Genomic DNA, 17,743 nt, shown 5'->3' with positions numbered 1-17,743 from the left:
CAGAGACCCAGAGACCCAGAGGTCCTGAGACCCAGAGACACTGAGACACAGAGATCCAGAGGCCCTGAGACCCTGAGACCCTGAGAACCTGAGAGACAGAGACCCAGAGGCCCTGTGACCCTGAGACAATGAGACCCAGGGACCCAGAGGCCCTGAGACCCTGAGACACAGAGACCCAGAGACCGAGAGACCCTGAGACCCAGAGGCCCTGAGACCCTGAGACCCTGTGACACTGAGACCATGACACCCAGAGGCCGTGAGACCCTGAGACGCAGAGACGCAGCGACCATGAGACCCTGAGACACTGAGACACAGAGACCCAGAGGCCCTGAGACCCTGAGGCTCTGAGACACTGAGACGTTGAGACTCAGAAACCCAGAGACCCAGAGGACATGAGACAGAGAGACCCAGAGGCCCTGCGACACTGAGACATTGAGACTCAGAGACCCAGAGACCCAGAGGACGTGAGACACTGAGACACAGAGGCCCTCAGACCCTGAGACCCAGAGGCCCTGAGACCCTGAGACCCTGAGACCCTGTGACACTGAGACCCTGTGACCCAGAGGCACTGAGACCCTGAGACACAGAGACCCAGATGCCCTGAGACCCTGGGACTCTGAGACCCTGAGACCCTGAGACCCAGAGGCCCTGAGACCCTGAGACCCAGAGGCCCTGAGACCCTGAGTCTCTGAGACCCTGAGACCCAGAGGCCCTGAGACCCTGAGACCCTGAGACCCTGAGACACAGAGACACAGAGGCCCTGAGACCCTGAGACACTGAGACCCAGAGGCCCTGAGACCCTAAGACCCTGAGACACTGAGACACTGAGACTCAGAGACCCAGAGACCCAGAGGACATGAGACACTGAGTCACTGAGACCCAGAGACGCTGACACCCTGAGACATTGAGACCCTGAGACCCTGAGACCCTGAGACCCAGAGGCCCTGAGACCCTGAGACATTGAGTCCCAGACACCCAGAGGCCCTAAGAACCTGAGGCACTTAGACACTGGGACTCAGAGACCCAGAGACCCAGAGGTCCTGAGACCCTGAGACACTGAGACACAGAGACCCAGAGGCCCTGAGAGACAGAGACCCAGAGGCCCTGAGACCCTGAGACCCTGAGACACTGAGACACAGAGACATTGAGACTCAGAGACCCAGAGACCGAGAGGCCCTAAGACCCTGAGACACTGACACATTGAGACCCAGAGACCCAGAGGCCCTGAGACCCTGAGACCCAGAGACATTGAGACTCAGAGACCCAGAGGACGTGAGACACTGAGACATTGAGACACAGAGGCCTTAAAGCCCTGAGACACTGACACATTGAGACTCAGAGACCTAGAGATCCAGAGGCCCTAAGACCCTGAGACACTGAGACACTGAGTCACTGAGACACTGAGACTTTGAGACCCAGAGACGCATGAAGCCCTGAGACCCTGAGACACTGAAACACTGTGACTCAGAGACCTAGAGACCCAGAGGTCCTGAGACACTGAGACACAGAGATCCAGAGGCCCTGAGACCCTGAGACCCTGAGAACCTGAGACACAGAGACCCAGAGGCCCTGTGACCCTGAGACAATGAGACACAGAGACCCAGAGACCCTGAGACCCTGAGACCCTGTGACACTGAGACCATGACACCCAGAGGCCGTGAGACCCTGAGACGCAGAGACGCAGCGACCATGAGACCCTGAGACACTGAGACACAGAGACCCAGAGGCCCTGAGACCCTGAGGCTCTGAGACACTGAGACGTTGAGACTCAGAAACCCAGAGACCCAGAGGACATGAGACAGAGAGACCCAGAGGCCCTGCGACACTGAGACATTGAGACTCAGAGACCCAGAGACCCAGAGGATGTGAGACACTGAGACACAGAGGTCCTCAGACCCTGAGACGCAGAGGCCCTGTGACCCTGAGACCCTGTGACACTGAGACCCTGAGACCCAGAGGCCCTGAGACCTTGAGACACAGAGACCCAGATGCCCTGAGACCCTGGGACTCTGAGACCCTGAGACCCTGAGACCCAGAGGCCCTGAGACCCTGAGACTCTGAGACCCTGAGACCCAGAGGCCCTGAGACCCTGAGACCCTGAGACCCTGAGACACGGAGACACAGAGGCCCTGAGACCCTGAGACACTGAGACCCAGAGGCCCTGAGACCCTAAGACCCTGAGACACTGAGACACTGAGACTCAGAGACCCAGAGACCCAGAGGACATGAGACACTGAGTCACTGAGACCCAGAGACGCTGACACCCTGAGACATTGAGACCCTGAGACCCTGAGACCCTGAGACCCAGAGGCCCTGAGACCCTGAGACATTGAGTCCCAGACACCCAGAGGCCCTAAGAACCTGAGGCACTTAGACACTGAGACTCAGAGACCCAGAGACCCAGAAGTCCTGAGACCCTGAGACACTGAGACACAGAGACCCAGAGGCCCTGAGAGACAGAGACCCAGAGGCCCTGAGACCCTGTGACCCTGAGACACTGAGACACAGAGACATTGAGACACAGAGACCCAGAGACCGAGATGCCCTAAGACCCTGAGACACTGACACATTGAGACCCAGAGACCCAGAGGCCCTGAGACCCTGAGACCCAGAGACACTGAGACTCAGAGACACAGAGGACGTGAGACACTGAGACACTGAGACACAGAGACCCAGAGACCCAGAGGGCCTGAGTCCCTGAGACACTGAGACACAGAGACCCAGAGGCCCTGAGACCCTGAGGCACTGAGACATTGAGACCCAGAGACGCAGAGGCCCTGAGACCCTGATAAACTGAGACCCTGAGACCCAGAGGTCCTGAGACCCTGGGACCCAGTGACACTGAGACACTGAGACATTGAGACTCAGAGACTCAGAGACCCAGAGGCCCTGTGACCCTGGGACCCTGAGACACCGAGACACTGAGACATTGAGACTCAGAGACCCAGAGGACCTGAGACACTGGGAAACTGAGACACTGAGACACAGAGGCCCTGAGACCCTGAGACACTGAGAAACTGAGACATTGTGACTCAGAGACCCAGAGACCCAGAGGCCCTGAGACACAAAGACACAGAGGCCCTGAGACCCTGAGGCCCTGTGACACTGAGACCCTGAGACACAGATGCCCTGAGACCCTGAGACAGAGAGACCCAGAGGCCCTGAGACTCTGAGACACTGAGACGTTGAGACTCAGAAAACCAGAGACCCAGAGGACATGAGACAGAGAGGCCCAGAGGCCCTGCGACGCTGAGACACTGAGACATTGAGATCAGAGACCCAGAGGCCCTGAGACCCTGAGACACACAAACGCAGAGGCCCTGAGTCCCTGAGACACTGAGACCCTGAGACCCAAAGGCCCAGAGACCCTGAGAGCCTGAGACACAGAGACACAGAGGCCCTGAGACTCTGAGAACCTGAGACACAGAGACCCAGAGACCCAGAGGCCCTGAGACTCTGAGAACCTGAGACACTGAGACACAGAGACCCAGAGACCCAGAGGCCCTGAGACTCTGAGAACCTGAGACACTGAGACACAGAGAACCAGAGGTCCTGAGACCCTGAGATACTGAGACACTGAGACCCAGTGCCCCTGCGACACAGAGACCCAGAGGCCCTGAGACCCTGAGACACTGAGACATTGAGACTCAGAGACCCAGAGACCCAGAGGCCCTGAGACCCTGAGACACTTAGATATTGAGACCCAGAGACGCAGAGGCCCTGAGACAGTGAGACATTGAGACTCAGAGACCCAGAGACCCAGAGGCGCTGAGACCCTGAGACACAGAGGCCCTGAGACCCTGAGACCCTGAGACACTGAGAAATTGAGACCCAGAGACCAAGAGGTCCTGAGACCCTGGGATCCTGAGACACTGAGACATTGAGACTCAGAGACCCAGAAGCCCAGAGGCCCTGAGACCCTGGGACCCTGACACACTGAGACACTGAGACATTGAGACTCAGAGACCCAGAGGCCTTGAGACCCTGAGACACTGAGACACTGAGACCCACAGGCCCTGAGACCCTGTGACACTGAAAATCTGAGACTCAGAGGCCCTGAGACCCTGTGACACTGAAAATCTGAGACTCAGAGGCCCTGAGACCCTCAGACACTGAGACACTGAGATATTGAGACTCAGAGACCCAGAGGCCCTGAGGACCTTAGACCCTGAGATACTAAGACATAGAGACCCAGAGGCGCTGAGACCCTGAGACACTGAGACACAGAGACGCAGAGGTCCTGAGACTCTGAGACCCTAAGACACTGAGACCCTGAGACACAGAGACCCAGAGGTCCTGAGACACTGAGACTCAGAGACCCAGAGGCCCTGAGACGCAGAGGCCCTGAGACTGAGAACCTGAGACACAGAGACCCAGAGGCCCTGAGAACCTGAGACACAGTGACTCAAAGGCCCTGAGACACTGAGACACTGAGACTCAGCGACCCAGAGACCCAGAGGCACTGAGACACTGAGACCCAGAGACCCTGAGACACTGGGACACTGAGACACAAAGGCCCTGAGACCCTGAGACCCTGAGACAATGAGACATTGAGACCCAGTGACCCAGAGGCCCTGAGACCATGAGACACTGAGACCCAGAGGCCCTGAGACCCTGAGACACAGAGGCCCAGAGGCCCTGAGACCCTGACACACAGAGACATTGAAACTCAGAGACCCAGAGACCCGGAGACCCTGAGACCCTGAGACATTGAGACTCAGAGACCCAGAGGCCCTGAAACCCTGAGACACTGAGACATTGAGACTCAGAGACCCAGAGGACCCGAGACACTGAGAAACTGAGACACTGAGACACAGAGGCCCTGAGACCCTGAGACACTGAGACATTAAGACTCAGAAACCCAGAGGACCAGAGACACTGAGAAACTGAGACACTGAGACATTGAGACTCAGAGAACCAGAGACCCAGAGGCCCTGAGACCCTGAGACACTGAGACTCAGAGCCCCAGAGACCCAGAGGCCCTGAGACACTGAGACACAGAGACCCTGAGACACTGAGACATTGAGACTCAGAGACACAGAGACCCAGAGGTCCTGAGACCCTGGGACCCTGAGACCCTGACACACTGAGACACTGAGACATTGAGACCCTGAGACGCAGAGGCCTTGAGGCCCTGATACACTGAGACCCTGAGACCCAGAGGTCCTGAGACCCTGGAACCCTGAGACACTGAGACTCTGAGACATTGAGTCTCAGAAACACAGAGACCCAGAGGCCCTGAGACAATGAGACACAGAGACCCAGAGGCCCTGAGACCCTGAGACACTGCGAACCAGAGACCCAGAGGCCCTGAGACACTGAGACACAGAGACCCAGAGGTCCTGAGACCCTGAGACACTGAGATACTGAGACATTGAGACTCTGAGACCCAGAGAACCCAGGACACTGAGACACTGAGATGCATAGACCCAGAGGCTCTGAGACCCTGAGAAATTGAGACATTGAGACCCAGAGACCCAGAGGTCCTGAGACCCTGGGACACAGAGACCCAGAGGCCTAGAGACCCTGAGACACTGAGGCATTGAGACTCAGAGACCCAGAGACCCAGAGGCCCTGAGACCCAGAGACCCAGAGACATTAGCACTCAGAGACCCAGAGGACGTGAGACACTGAGACCCATAGACACTGAGACATTGAGACTCAGAGACCCAGAGATCCACAGGCTCTGAGACCCGGAGACCCTGAGACACAGAGACTCAGAGGCCCTGAGACCCTGAGACACTGAGATACTGAGACATTGAGACTCAGAGAAACAGAGGCCATGAGACCCTGAGACCCTGAGACACACAGATCCAGAGGCCCTGAGACCCTGACACCCTGAGACCCTGAGACCCAGGGGCCCTGAGACCCTGAGACCTTGTGACACTGAGACCCTGAGACACAGAGGCCCTGAGACCCTGAGACACAGAGACCCAGATGCCCTGAGACCCTGAGACACTGAGACACTGAAACATTGAGACTCAGAGACCCAAAGACACACAGGCCCTGAGAACCTGCGACACTGAGACCCAGAGACCCAGAGGCCCTGAGACCCTGAGACACACAGACCCAGATGCCCTTAGTCCCTGAGACACTGAGACCCTGAGTCCCAGAGGCCCTGAGACCCTGAGACCCTGTGACACTGCGACCCAGAGGTCATGAGACCCTGAGACCCTGTGATACTGAGACCCTAAGACCCAGAGGCCCTGAGACCCTGAGACCCTGTGATACTGAGACCCTGAGACCCAGAGGCCCTGAGACCCTGAGACACAGAGACCCACAGAACCAAAGGCCCTGAGACCCTGAGAGACACAGACCTAGATGCCCTTAGTCCCTGAGACACTGAGACACTGAGACCCTGAGTCCCACAGGCCCTGAGACCCTGAGACACAGAGAGCCAGATGCCCTGAGACCCTGAGACACTGAGACACAGAGACCCAGAGGCCCTGAGACCCTGAGACACTGAGACATTGAGACTCAGAAACCCAGAGACTCAGAGGACATGAGACAGAGAGACCCAGAGGCCCTGCGACACTGAGACACTGAGACACAGAGACCCAGAGGCCCTGAGACCCTGAGACACTGAGACATTGAGACTCAGAAACCCAGAGACTCAGAGGACATGAGACAGAGAGACCCAGAGGCCCTGAGGCACTGAGACACTGGGACCCAGAGGCCCAGAGGCCCTGAGACCCTGAGCCACAAAGACCCAGATGCCCTTAGTCCCTGAGACACTGAGACCCTGAGTCCCAGAGGCCCTGAGACCCTAAGACCCTGAGACACTGATACACTGAGACATTGAGACATTGAGACTCAGAGACCCAGAGACCCAGAGGCCCTGAGACCCTGAGACACAAAGACCCAGATGCCCTTAGTCCCTGAGACACTGAGACCCTGAGTCCCAGAGGCCCTGATACCCTGAGACCCTGAGACCCAGAGGCCATGAGACCCTAAGACCCTGATACTGAGACCCTGAGACCCAGAGGCCCTGAGACCATGAGACACAGAGAGCCAGATGCCCTGAGACCCTGAGACACTGAGACACAGAGACCCAGAAGCCCTGAGACCCTGAGACACTGAGACACTGAGACATTGAGACTCAGAAACCCAGAGACTCAGAGGACATGAGACAGAGAGACCCAGAGGCCCTGCGACACTGAGGCACTAAGACACAGAGACACAGATGCCCTGAGACACAGAGACCCAGAGGCCCTGGGACCCTGAGATGCTGAGACTTTGAGACCCAGAGACCCAGACGATGTGAGACACTGAGACACAGAGGCCCTGAGACACTGAGACGCTGAGACACTGAGACCCTGAGACACAGAGACCCAGAGACCCTGAGACACTGAGACCCTGAGACCCAGAGGCCCTGAGACCCTGAGACACTGAGACACTGAGACCCTGAGACCCAGAGGCCCTGAGACACTGAGACACAGAGACACAGAGACACAGAGGCCCTGAGACCCTAAGACCCTGAGACACTGAGACACTGAGTCACTGAGTCCCAGAGACCCTGAGACCTTGAGACATTGAGACCCTGAGTCCCTGAGACCCAGAGGCCCTGAGACCCTGAGGCACTGAGACACTGAGACTCAGAGACCCAGAGGTCCTGAGACCCTGAGACACTGGGACACAGAGACCCAGAGACCCAGAGGCCCTGAGACCCTGAGACACTGAGACACTGAGACATTGAGACTCAGAGACCCAGAGACCCAGAGGCCCTGAGTCCCTGAGACCCTGGCACCCTGAGACACTGAGACATTGAGACCCAGAGGCCCTGAGACCATGAGACACTGAGACCCTGAGACCCAGAGGTCCTGAGACCATGAGACATTGAGACTCAGAGACCCAGAGACCCAGAGGCCCTGAGACACTGAGACCCTGAGACACTGAGACGTTGAGACTCAGAAACCCAGAGACCCAGAGGACATGAGACAGAGAGACCCAGACGCCCTGCGACACTGAGACACTGAGACATTGAGATCAGAGACCCAGAGGCCCTGAGACCCTGAGACCCTGAGACATTGAGACTCAGAGACCCAGAGACACACAGGCCTTGAGAACCTGCGATACTGAGACCCAGAGACCCAGAGGCCGTAAGACCCTGAGACACACAGACCCAGAGGCCCTGACTCCCTGAGACACTGAGACCCTGAGACCCAGAGGTCTGGAGACCCTGAGACACAGAGACCCAGAGGCCCTGAGACCCTTGAGACACTGTGACCCAGAGACATTGAGTCTCAGAGACCCAGAGACCCAGAGGACGTGAGACACTGAGACACTGAGACACAGAGGCCCTGAGATCCTGAGACACTGAGACACTGAGACATTGAGACTCAGAGACCCCGAGACCCAGAGGCCCTGAAACCCTGAGACACTGAGACACTGAGACATTGATACTCAGAGACCCAGAGGACATGAGACACTGAGACACAGAGGCCCTGAGACCCTGAGACACTGAGACATTGAGGCTCAGAGACCCAGAGACCCAGATGCACTGAGTCCCTGAGACACTGAGACCCGGAGACCCAGAGGTCCTGAGACCCTGAGACACAGAGACACAGAGGCCCTGAGACCCTGAGACACTGAGACACTGAGACATTGAGACTCAGAGAACCAGAGAGCCAGAGGCCCTGAAACCCTGAGACACTGAGACACTGAGACATTGAGACACAGTGACCCAGAGGACCTGAGAGACTGAGAAACTGAGACACTGAGACACAGAGACCCAGAGGCCCTGAGACACTGAGACACACAGGCCCAGAGGCCCTGAGTCCCTGAGTCACTGAGACCCTGAGACCCAAAGGACCTGAGACCCTGTGACACTGAGACCCGGAGACCCAGAGGCCCTGAGAACCTGAGACCCTGAGAGACAGAGACACAGAGGCCCTGAGACTCTGAGAACCTGAGACACAGAGACCCAGAGACACAGAGGCCCTGAGACTTTGAGAACCTGAGACACTGAGACACAGAGAACCAGAGGCCCTGAGACCTTGAGACCCTGTGACCCTGAGACACTGAGACATTGAGTCCCAGAGACCCAGAGGCCCTGAGACGCTGAGACACTGGGACGCTGAAACCCAGTGGCCCTGAGACACTGAGACCAAGTGGCCCTGAGACCCTGAGACACTGAGGCATTGAGACTCAGAGACCCAGAGACCCAGAAGGAGTGTGTCCCTGAGACACTGAGACACAGAGACCTAGAGGCCCTGAGACCCTGAGACACTGAGACACTGAGTCCCAGAGACCCAGAGGCCCTGAGACCCTGAGACACTGAGACTCAGAGACCCTGAGACCCTGAGATACTGAGATACTGAGACCCATTGTCCCTGAGACACAGAGACCCAGATACCCTGAGACCCTGAGACACTGAGACTCAGAGACCCAGAGACCCTGAGATACTGAGACACTGAGAAGCAGAGACCCTGGGACCCTGAGACCCTGAGACACTGAGACCCAGAGGCCCTGAGATACTGAGGTACTGAGACCCAGAGAGACTGAGACCCTGAGACACTGAGACGCAGAGTCCCTGAGACCCAGAGACCCTGAGACACTGAGACTCAGAGACCCAGAGACCAGGAGACCCTGAGACACTGAGACACAGAGACCCAGAGGTCCTGAGACCCTGAGACACTGAGACCCAGAGAACCAGAGGCCCTGAGACCTTGAGAACCTGACACCCTGAGACACTGAGACATTGAGTCCCAGAGACCCAGAGGCCCTGAGACCCTGAGACACTGAGACCCATTGTCCCTGTGACACAGAGACCCAGAGGCCCTGAGAACCTGAGACACTGAGACACAGAGAGCCAGAGGTCCTGAGACACTGAGACCCTGAGACCCTGAGACACTGAGACTCAGAGACCCAGAGACCCAGTGGGCCTGAGTCCCTGAGACACTGAGACCCAAAGGCCCTGAGACCCTGAGGCACTGAGACTCTGAGACCCAGATGCCCTGAGACACAGAGACCCTGAGACACAGAGACACAGAGTCCCTGAGATACTGAGACCCTGAGACCCTGAGACATTGAGACTCAGAGACCTAGAGACCCGGAGACCCTGAGACACTGAGACACTGAGACACTGAGACATTGAGACTCAGAGACACAGACACACAGAGGTCCTGAGACCCTGGGACCCTGAGACACTGAGACACTCAGACACAGAGGCCCTGTGACCCTGAGACACTGAGACACTGAGACATTGAGACCCAGAGACGCAGAGGCCCTGAGACCCTGATAAACTGAGACCCTGAGACCCAGAGATCCTGAGACTCAGGGACCCAGAGACACTGAGACACTGAGACACTGAGACTCAGAGACACAGAGACCCAGAGGCGTGAGACCCTGAGACACTGAGGCCCTGAGACACTGAGACACTGAGACACTGAGACATTGAGACCCAGAGACGCTGAGGCCCTGGGACCCTGATACACTGAGACCCAGAGGTCCTGAGAACCTGGGACACTGAGACACCGAGACATTGAGACTCGGAGACCCAGAGGCCCAGAGGCCCTGAGACCCTGGGACCCTGACACACTGAGACACTGAGACACTGAGACATTGAGACACAGAGACCCAGAAGCCTTGAGACCCTGTGACACTCAGACTCTGAGACCCAGAGGCCCTGAGACCCTGACCCTGAGACACTGAGACACTGAGATATTGAGACTCAGAGACCCAGAGGCCCTGAGAACCAGAGACGAAGAAGCCCTGAGATACAGAGATACTGAGACCCAGAGACCCTGAGACCCTGAGACGCTGAGTCCCTGAGACCCTGAGACACAGAGACCCAGAGGCCCTGAGACACTGAGACACTGAGACATTGAGACCCAGAAACGCAGACGCCCTGAGACCTTGATACACTGAGACCCTGAGACCCAGAGGTCCTGAGACTCTGGGACACAGAGACACTGCGACACTGAGACACTGAGACATTGAGACACAGAAACACAGAGACCCAGAGGCCCTGAGACAATGAGAGACAGAGACCCAGAGGCCCTGAGACCCTGAGACACTGCGAACCAGAGACCCAGAGGCCCTGAGACACTGAGACACTGAGATACTGAGACATTGAGACTCAGAGACCCAGAGAACCCGATACACTGAGACACTGAGACCCAGAGACGCGTAGACCCAGAGGCTCTGAGACCCTGAGACACTGAGACATTGAAACCCAGAGACCCAGAGGCCCTGAGACCATGAGACACTGAGACCCTGAGACCCAGAGGTCCTGAGTCCCTGAGACACAGAGACCCAGATGCCCTGAGACCCTGAGACACTGAGACACTGAGACATTGAGACTCGGAGACCCAGAGACCCAGAGGTCCTGAGACCCTGAGACATTGAGACTCAGAGACCCAGAGACCCAGAGGCCCTGAGACCCTGAGACACTGAGACATTGAGACCCAGAGACGCAGAGGCCCTGAGGCTCTGATAAACTGAGACCCTGAGACCCGGAGGTCCTGAGACCCTGGGACCCAGAGACACTGAGACACTGAGACATTGAGACTCAGAGACACAGAGACCCAGAGGCGCTGAGACCCTGAGACACAGAGGCACTGAGACCCTGAGACCCTGAGACACTGAGACACTGAGTCACTGAGACATTGAGACCCAGAGACGCAGAGGCCCTGAGACCCTGATACACTGAGACCCAGAGGTCCTGAGAACCTGGGACACTGAGACACTGAGACATTGAGATTCAGGGACCCTGAGGCCCAGAGGCCCTGAGACCCTGGGACCCTGACACACTGAGACATTGAGACACAGAGACCCAGAGGCCTTGAGACCCTGAGTCACTGAGACACTGAGACACTGAGACACTGAGATATTGAGACTCAGAGGCCCTGAGACCGTGAGACACTGAGACACTGAGACCCAGTGGCCCTGAGACACTGAGACCCTGAGACACTGAGACATGAGACTCAGAGACCCAGAGACCCAGAGGCCCTGAGACCCTGAGACACAGTGACTCAAAGGCCCTGAGACCCTGAGACACTGAGACACTGAGACACTGAGACTCAGAGACCCAGAGACCCAGAGGCCCTGAGACACTGAGACCCAGAGACGCTGAGACACTGAGACACTGAGACATTGAGACTCAGAGACACAGAGACACAGAGGTCCTGAGACCCTGGGACCCTGAGACACTGAGACACTGAGACACTCAGACACAGAGGCCCTGAGACCCTGAGACACTGAGACACTGAGACATTGAGACCCAGAGACGCAAAGGCCCTGAGACCTTCATACACTGAGACCCTGAGACCCAGAGGTCCTGAGACTCTGGGACCCTGAGACACGGAGACACTGAGACATTGAGACTCAGAAACACAGAGACCCAGAGGCCCTGAGACCCTGAGACATTGCGAACCAGAAACCCAGAGGTCCTGAGACACTGAGATACTGAGACATTGAGACTCAGAGACCCAGAGACCCGAGACACTGAGACACTGAGACCCAGAGACGCGTAGACCCAGAGGCTCTGAGACCCTGAGACACTGAGACATTGAGACCCAGAGACCCAGATGCCCTGAGACCCTGAGACACTGAGACATTGAGACTCATAGACCCAGAGGTCCTGAGACCCTGAGACATTGAGACTCAGAGACCCAGAGGCGTGAGACCCTGAGACACTGAGACACTGAGACACTGAGACATTGAGACTCAGAGACCCAGAGACCCAGAGGTCCTGAGACCCTGAGACACAGAGACTCAGAGGCCCCGAGACACTGAGACCCTGAGACACTGAGACATTGAGACTCAGAAACCCAGAGGCCCAGAAGCCCTGAGACGCTGGGACCCTGGGACCCTGACACACTGAGACACTGAGACACTGAGACACTGAGACACTGAGACATTGAGACACAGAGACCCAGAAGCCTTGAGACCCTGTGACACTCAGACTCTGAGACCCAGAGGCCCTGAGACCCTGACCCTGAGACACTGAGACACTGAGATATTGAGACTCAGAGACCAAGAGGCCCTGAGACCCTGACCCTGAGACACTGAGACACTGAGACACTGTGATATTGAGACTCAGAGACCCAGAGGCCCTGAGTCCCTGAGGCCCTGAGACCCTGCGACACTGATACACTGAGACATAGAGACCCAGAGGCGCTGAGACCCTGAGACACTGAGACTCAGAGACGCAGAGACCCAGAGACCCAGAGGGCCTGAGTCCCTGAGACACTGAGACACAGAGACCCAGAGGCCCTGTGACCCTGAGACACTGAGACATTGAGACCCAGAGACGCAGAGGCCCTTAGACCCTGATAAACTGAGACCCTGAGACCCAGAGGTCTTGAGACTCTGGGACACAGAGACACTGAGACGCTAAGACATTGAGACTCAGAGACACAGAGACCCAGAGGCGCTGAGACCCTGAGACACAGAGGCCCTGAGACCCTGAGACATTGAGACCCAGAGACGCAGAGGCCCTGAGACCCTGATACACTGAGACCCAGAGGTCCTGAGAACTTGGGACACTGAGACATTGAGATTCAGAAACCCAGAGGCCCAGAGGCCCTGAGACCCTGGGACCCTGACACACTGAGACACTGAGACATTGAGACTCAGAGACCCAGAGGCCTTGAGACCCTGAGTCACTGAGACGCAGAGACCCAGAGGCCCTGAGACCCTGTGACACTGAGACTCTGAGACCCAGAGGCCGTGAGACCCAGGCCCTGAGACACAGAGACACTGAGATATTGAGACTCAGAGACCCAGAGGCCCTGAGTCCCTGAGGCCCTGATACCCTGCGACACTGAGACACTAAGACATAGAGACCCAGAGGCGCTGAGACCCTGAGACACTGAGACATTGAGACTCAGAGACCCAGAGACCCAGAGGCCCTGAGACCCTGAGACACAGAGACCCAGGGGCCCTGAGACTCTGAGAACCTGAGACACAGAGACCCAGAGACCAAGAGGCCCTGAGACCCAGAGACCCAGAGGCCCTGAGACACTGAGACACAGAGACCCAGAGACCTAGAGAACAGGAGGCCATGAGACACTGAGGCACAGAGACCCAGAGGTCCTGAGACCCTGAGATACTGAGACTCAGACCCAGAGACCCAGAGGGCCTGAGTGCCTGAGACACTGAGACCCAGAGACCCTGAGACCCTGAGACCCACAGGACCTGAGTCCCTGAGGCCCTGTGACACTGAGACCCTGAGACCCTGACATCCACAGGCCCTGAGACCCTGAGACTCTGAGACCCTGAGACCCAGAGGCCCTAAAGCCCAGAGACCCAGAGGACCTGAGACACTTAGTCACCGAGACCCAGAGACCCTGAGACCCTGAGACATTGAGACTCTGAGACCCTTAGTCCCTGAGACCCAGAGGCCCGGAGACCCTGAGACAGTGAGTCCCAGAGACTGAGAGGCCCTGAGATCCTGAGACACAGAGACCCAGAGGCCCTGAGACCCTGAGACACTGAGACTCAGAGGCCCAGAGGTCCTGAGACCCTGAGACACTGAGATACTAAGACATTGAGACTCAGAGACCCAGAGAACCCGAGACACTGAGACACTGAGACCCAGAGAAGCGTAGACCCAGAGGCTCTGAGACCCTGAGACATTGAGACCCAGAGACCCAGAGGCCCTGAGACCATGAGACACTGAGACCCTGAGACCCAGAGGTCCTGAGTCCCTGAGACACAGAGACCCAGAGGCCCTGAGACACTGAGACACTGAGACACTGAGACATTGAGACTCAGAGACCCAGAGACCCAGAGGTCCTGAGACACTGGGAGACTGAGACATTGAGACTCAGATACCCAGAGACCCAGAGGCCCTGAGACCCTGAGACACTGAGACATTGAGACTCAGAGACCCAGAGGTCCTGAGACCCTGAGACACAGAGACCCAGAGGCCCTGAGACACTGAGACCCTGAGACACTGAGACATTGAGACTCAGAAACCCAGAGACCCAGAGGACATAAGACAGAGAGACCCAGAGGCCCTGCGACACTGAGACCCTGAGACATTGAGACTCAGAGACCCAGAGACACACAGGCCCTGAGACCCTGCGACACTGAGACCCAGAGACCTAGAGGCCCTGAGACACACAGACCCAGAGGCCCTGAGACCCTGAGACACACAGACCCAGAGGCCCTGAGTCCGTGAGTCACAGAGGCCCTGAGGCCCAAAGGACCTGAGACCCTGTGACACGGAGACCCGGAGACCCAGAAGGCCTGAGAACCTGAGACCCTGAGACACAGAGACCCAGAGGCCCTGAGACTCTGAGAAACTGAGACACTGAGACACAGAGAACCAGAGGCCCTGAGACCTTGAGACCCTGTGACCCTGAGACACTGAGACATTGATTCCCAGAGACCCAGAGGCCCTGAGACGCTGAGACACTGAGACACTGAGACCCAGTGGCCCTGAGACCCAGAGACCCAGAGGCCCTGAGACACTGACACCCTGAGACACTGAGACATTGAGACCCAGAGACCCAGAGGACCTGAGACACTGAGACACTGAGACACAGAGGCCCCTAGACCCTTAGACACTGACACACTGAGACATTGAGACTCAGAGACCCAGAGACCCAGAGGGCCTGTGTTCCTGAGACACTGAGACACAGAGACCCAGAGGCCCTGAGACCCTGAGACACTGAGACATTGAGACCAAGAGACGGAGAGGCCCTGAGACTCTGATAAACTGAGACCCTGAGACCCAGAGGTCCTGAGACCCTGGGACCCAGAGACACTGAGACACTGAGACATTGAGACTCAGAGGCACAGAGACCCAGAGGCGCTGAGACCCTGAGACACTGAGATATTGAGACCCAGAGACGCAGAAGCCCTCAGACCCTGATAAACTGAGACCCTGAGACCCAGAGGTCCTGAGAGCCTGGGACCCAGAGACACTGAGACACTGAGACATTGAGACTCAGAGACCCAGAGGCCCTGAGACCCTGGGGCCCTGACACCCTGAGACACTGAGACATTGAGACTCAGAGACCCAGAGGCCCGGAGGACCTTAGACCCTGAGATACTGAGACACAGAGACCCAGAGGCGCTGAGACCCTGAGACACTGAGACTCAGAGACCCAGAGGCCCTGAGACCCTGAGACCCTAAGACACAGAGACCCAGAGGTCCTGAGACTCTGAGACCCTGAGACACTGAGACCCAGAAGCCCTGAGACCCTGAGGCACTGAGACCCTGAGACACAGAGGCCCTGAGACCCTGAGACACAGAGACCCAGAGGCGCTGAGACTCTGAGAACCTGAGACACAGAGACCCAGTGACCCAGAGGCCCTGAGACGCTGTGACCCAGAGGCCCTGAGATACTGAGATACTTAGGCCCAGAGACCCTGGGACCCTGAGACCCTGAGACACTGAGACCCAGAGGCCCTGAGATACTGAGATACTGAGACCGTGAGACCCTGAGACACTGAGACGCTGAGACACAGAGAATCAGAGGCCCTGAGACCTTGAGAACCTGAGACACAGAGACACTGAGACATTGAGTCCCAGAGACCCAGAGGCCCTGAGACCCTGAGACACTGAGACATTGAGACCCAGAGACGCAGAGACCCTGAGACCCTGATACACTGAGACCCAGAGGCCCAGAGGCCCTGAGACCCTGAGACACTGAGACACTGAGATATTGAGACTCAGAGGCCCTGAGGACATTAGACCCTGAGATACTGAGACACAGAGACCCAGAGGCGCTGAGACCCTGAGACACTGAGATACTGAGGCTCAGAGACCCAGAGCCCCAGAGGCCCTGAGACCCTGAGACACTGAGACACCGAGACCCAGAGGTCCTGAGACTCTGAGACCCTGAGACACTGAGACCCAGAGGCCCTGAGACCCTGAGGCACTGAGACCCTGACACCCAGAGGCCCTGAGACCCTGAGACACAGAGACCTAGAGGCCCTGAGACTCTGAGAGCCTGAGACACAGAGACCCAATGACCCAGAGACACAAAGGCCCTTAGACCCTGAGACCCTGAGACACAGAGACCCAGAGGCCCTGAGATACTGAGATACTGAGACCCAGAGACCCTGGGACCCTGAGACACTGAGACGCTGTGTCCCTGAGACCCTGAGACACTGAGACTCAGAGACCCAGAGACCAGGAGGCCCTGAGACACAGAGAACCAGAGGCCCTGAAACCTTGAGAACCTGAGACCCTGAGACACTGAGACATTGAGTCCCAGTGATCCAGAGGCCCTGAGACCCTGAGACACTGAGACACTGAGACACAGAGGCCCTGAGACCCTGAGACACAGAGACCCAGAGGCCCTGAGATACTGAGATACTGAGACCCAGAGACCCTGGGACCCTGAGACACTGAGACGGAGAGGCCCTGAGGTACTGAGACCCAGAGACCCTGAGACCCTGAGACACTGAGACGCTGAGTCCCTGAGACCCAGAGACCCTGAGACACTGAGACTCAGAGACCCAGAGGTCCTGAGACCCTGAGACACTGTGACCCAGAGGCCCTGAGATACTGAGATACTCAGACCCAGAGACCCTGAGACACTGAGACACAGAGATCCAGAGGCCCTGAGACCTTGAGAACCTGAGACCCTGAGACACTGAGACGCTGAGTCCCAGAGACCCAGAGGCCCTGAGACCCTGAGACACTGAGACACATTGTCCCTGAGACACAGAGACCCAGAGGCCCTGAGACCCTGAGACACTGAGACCCTGAGACCCTGAGACACTGAGACCCTGAGACACTGAGATTCAGAGACCCAGAGACCCAGAGGGCCTGAGTCCC

Source organism: Carcharhinus amblyrhynchos, unplaced genomic scaffold (genome assembly GCF_965287045.1).
Source record: "Carcharhinus amblyrhynchos unplaced genomic scaffold, sCarAmb.v2.hapA scaffold_68, whole genome shotgun sequence".
In the NCBI taxonomy this organism is placed as follows: domain Eukaryota; kingdom Metazoa; phylum Chordata; class Chondrichthyes; order Carcharhiniformes; family Carcharhinidae; genus Carcharhinus; species Carcharhinus amblyrhynchos.
The sequence above is the reverse complement of the archived record's forward strand: the minus strand, read 5'-3'. Positions refer to the sequence as shown.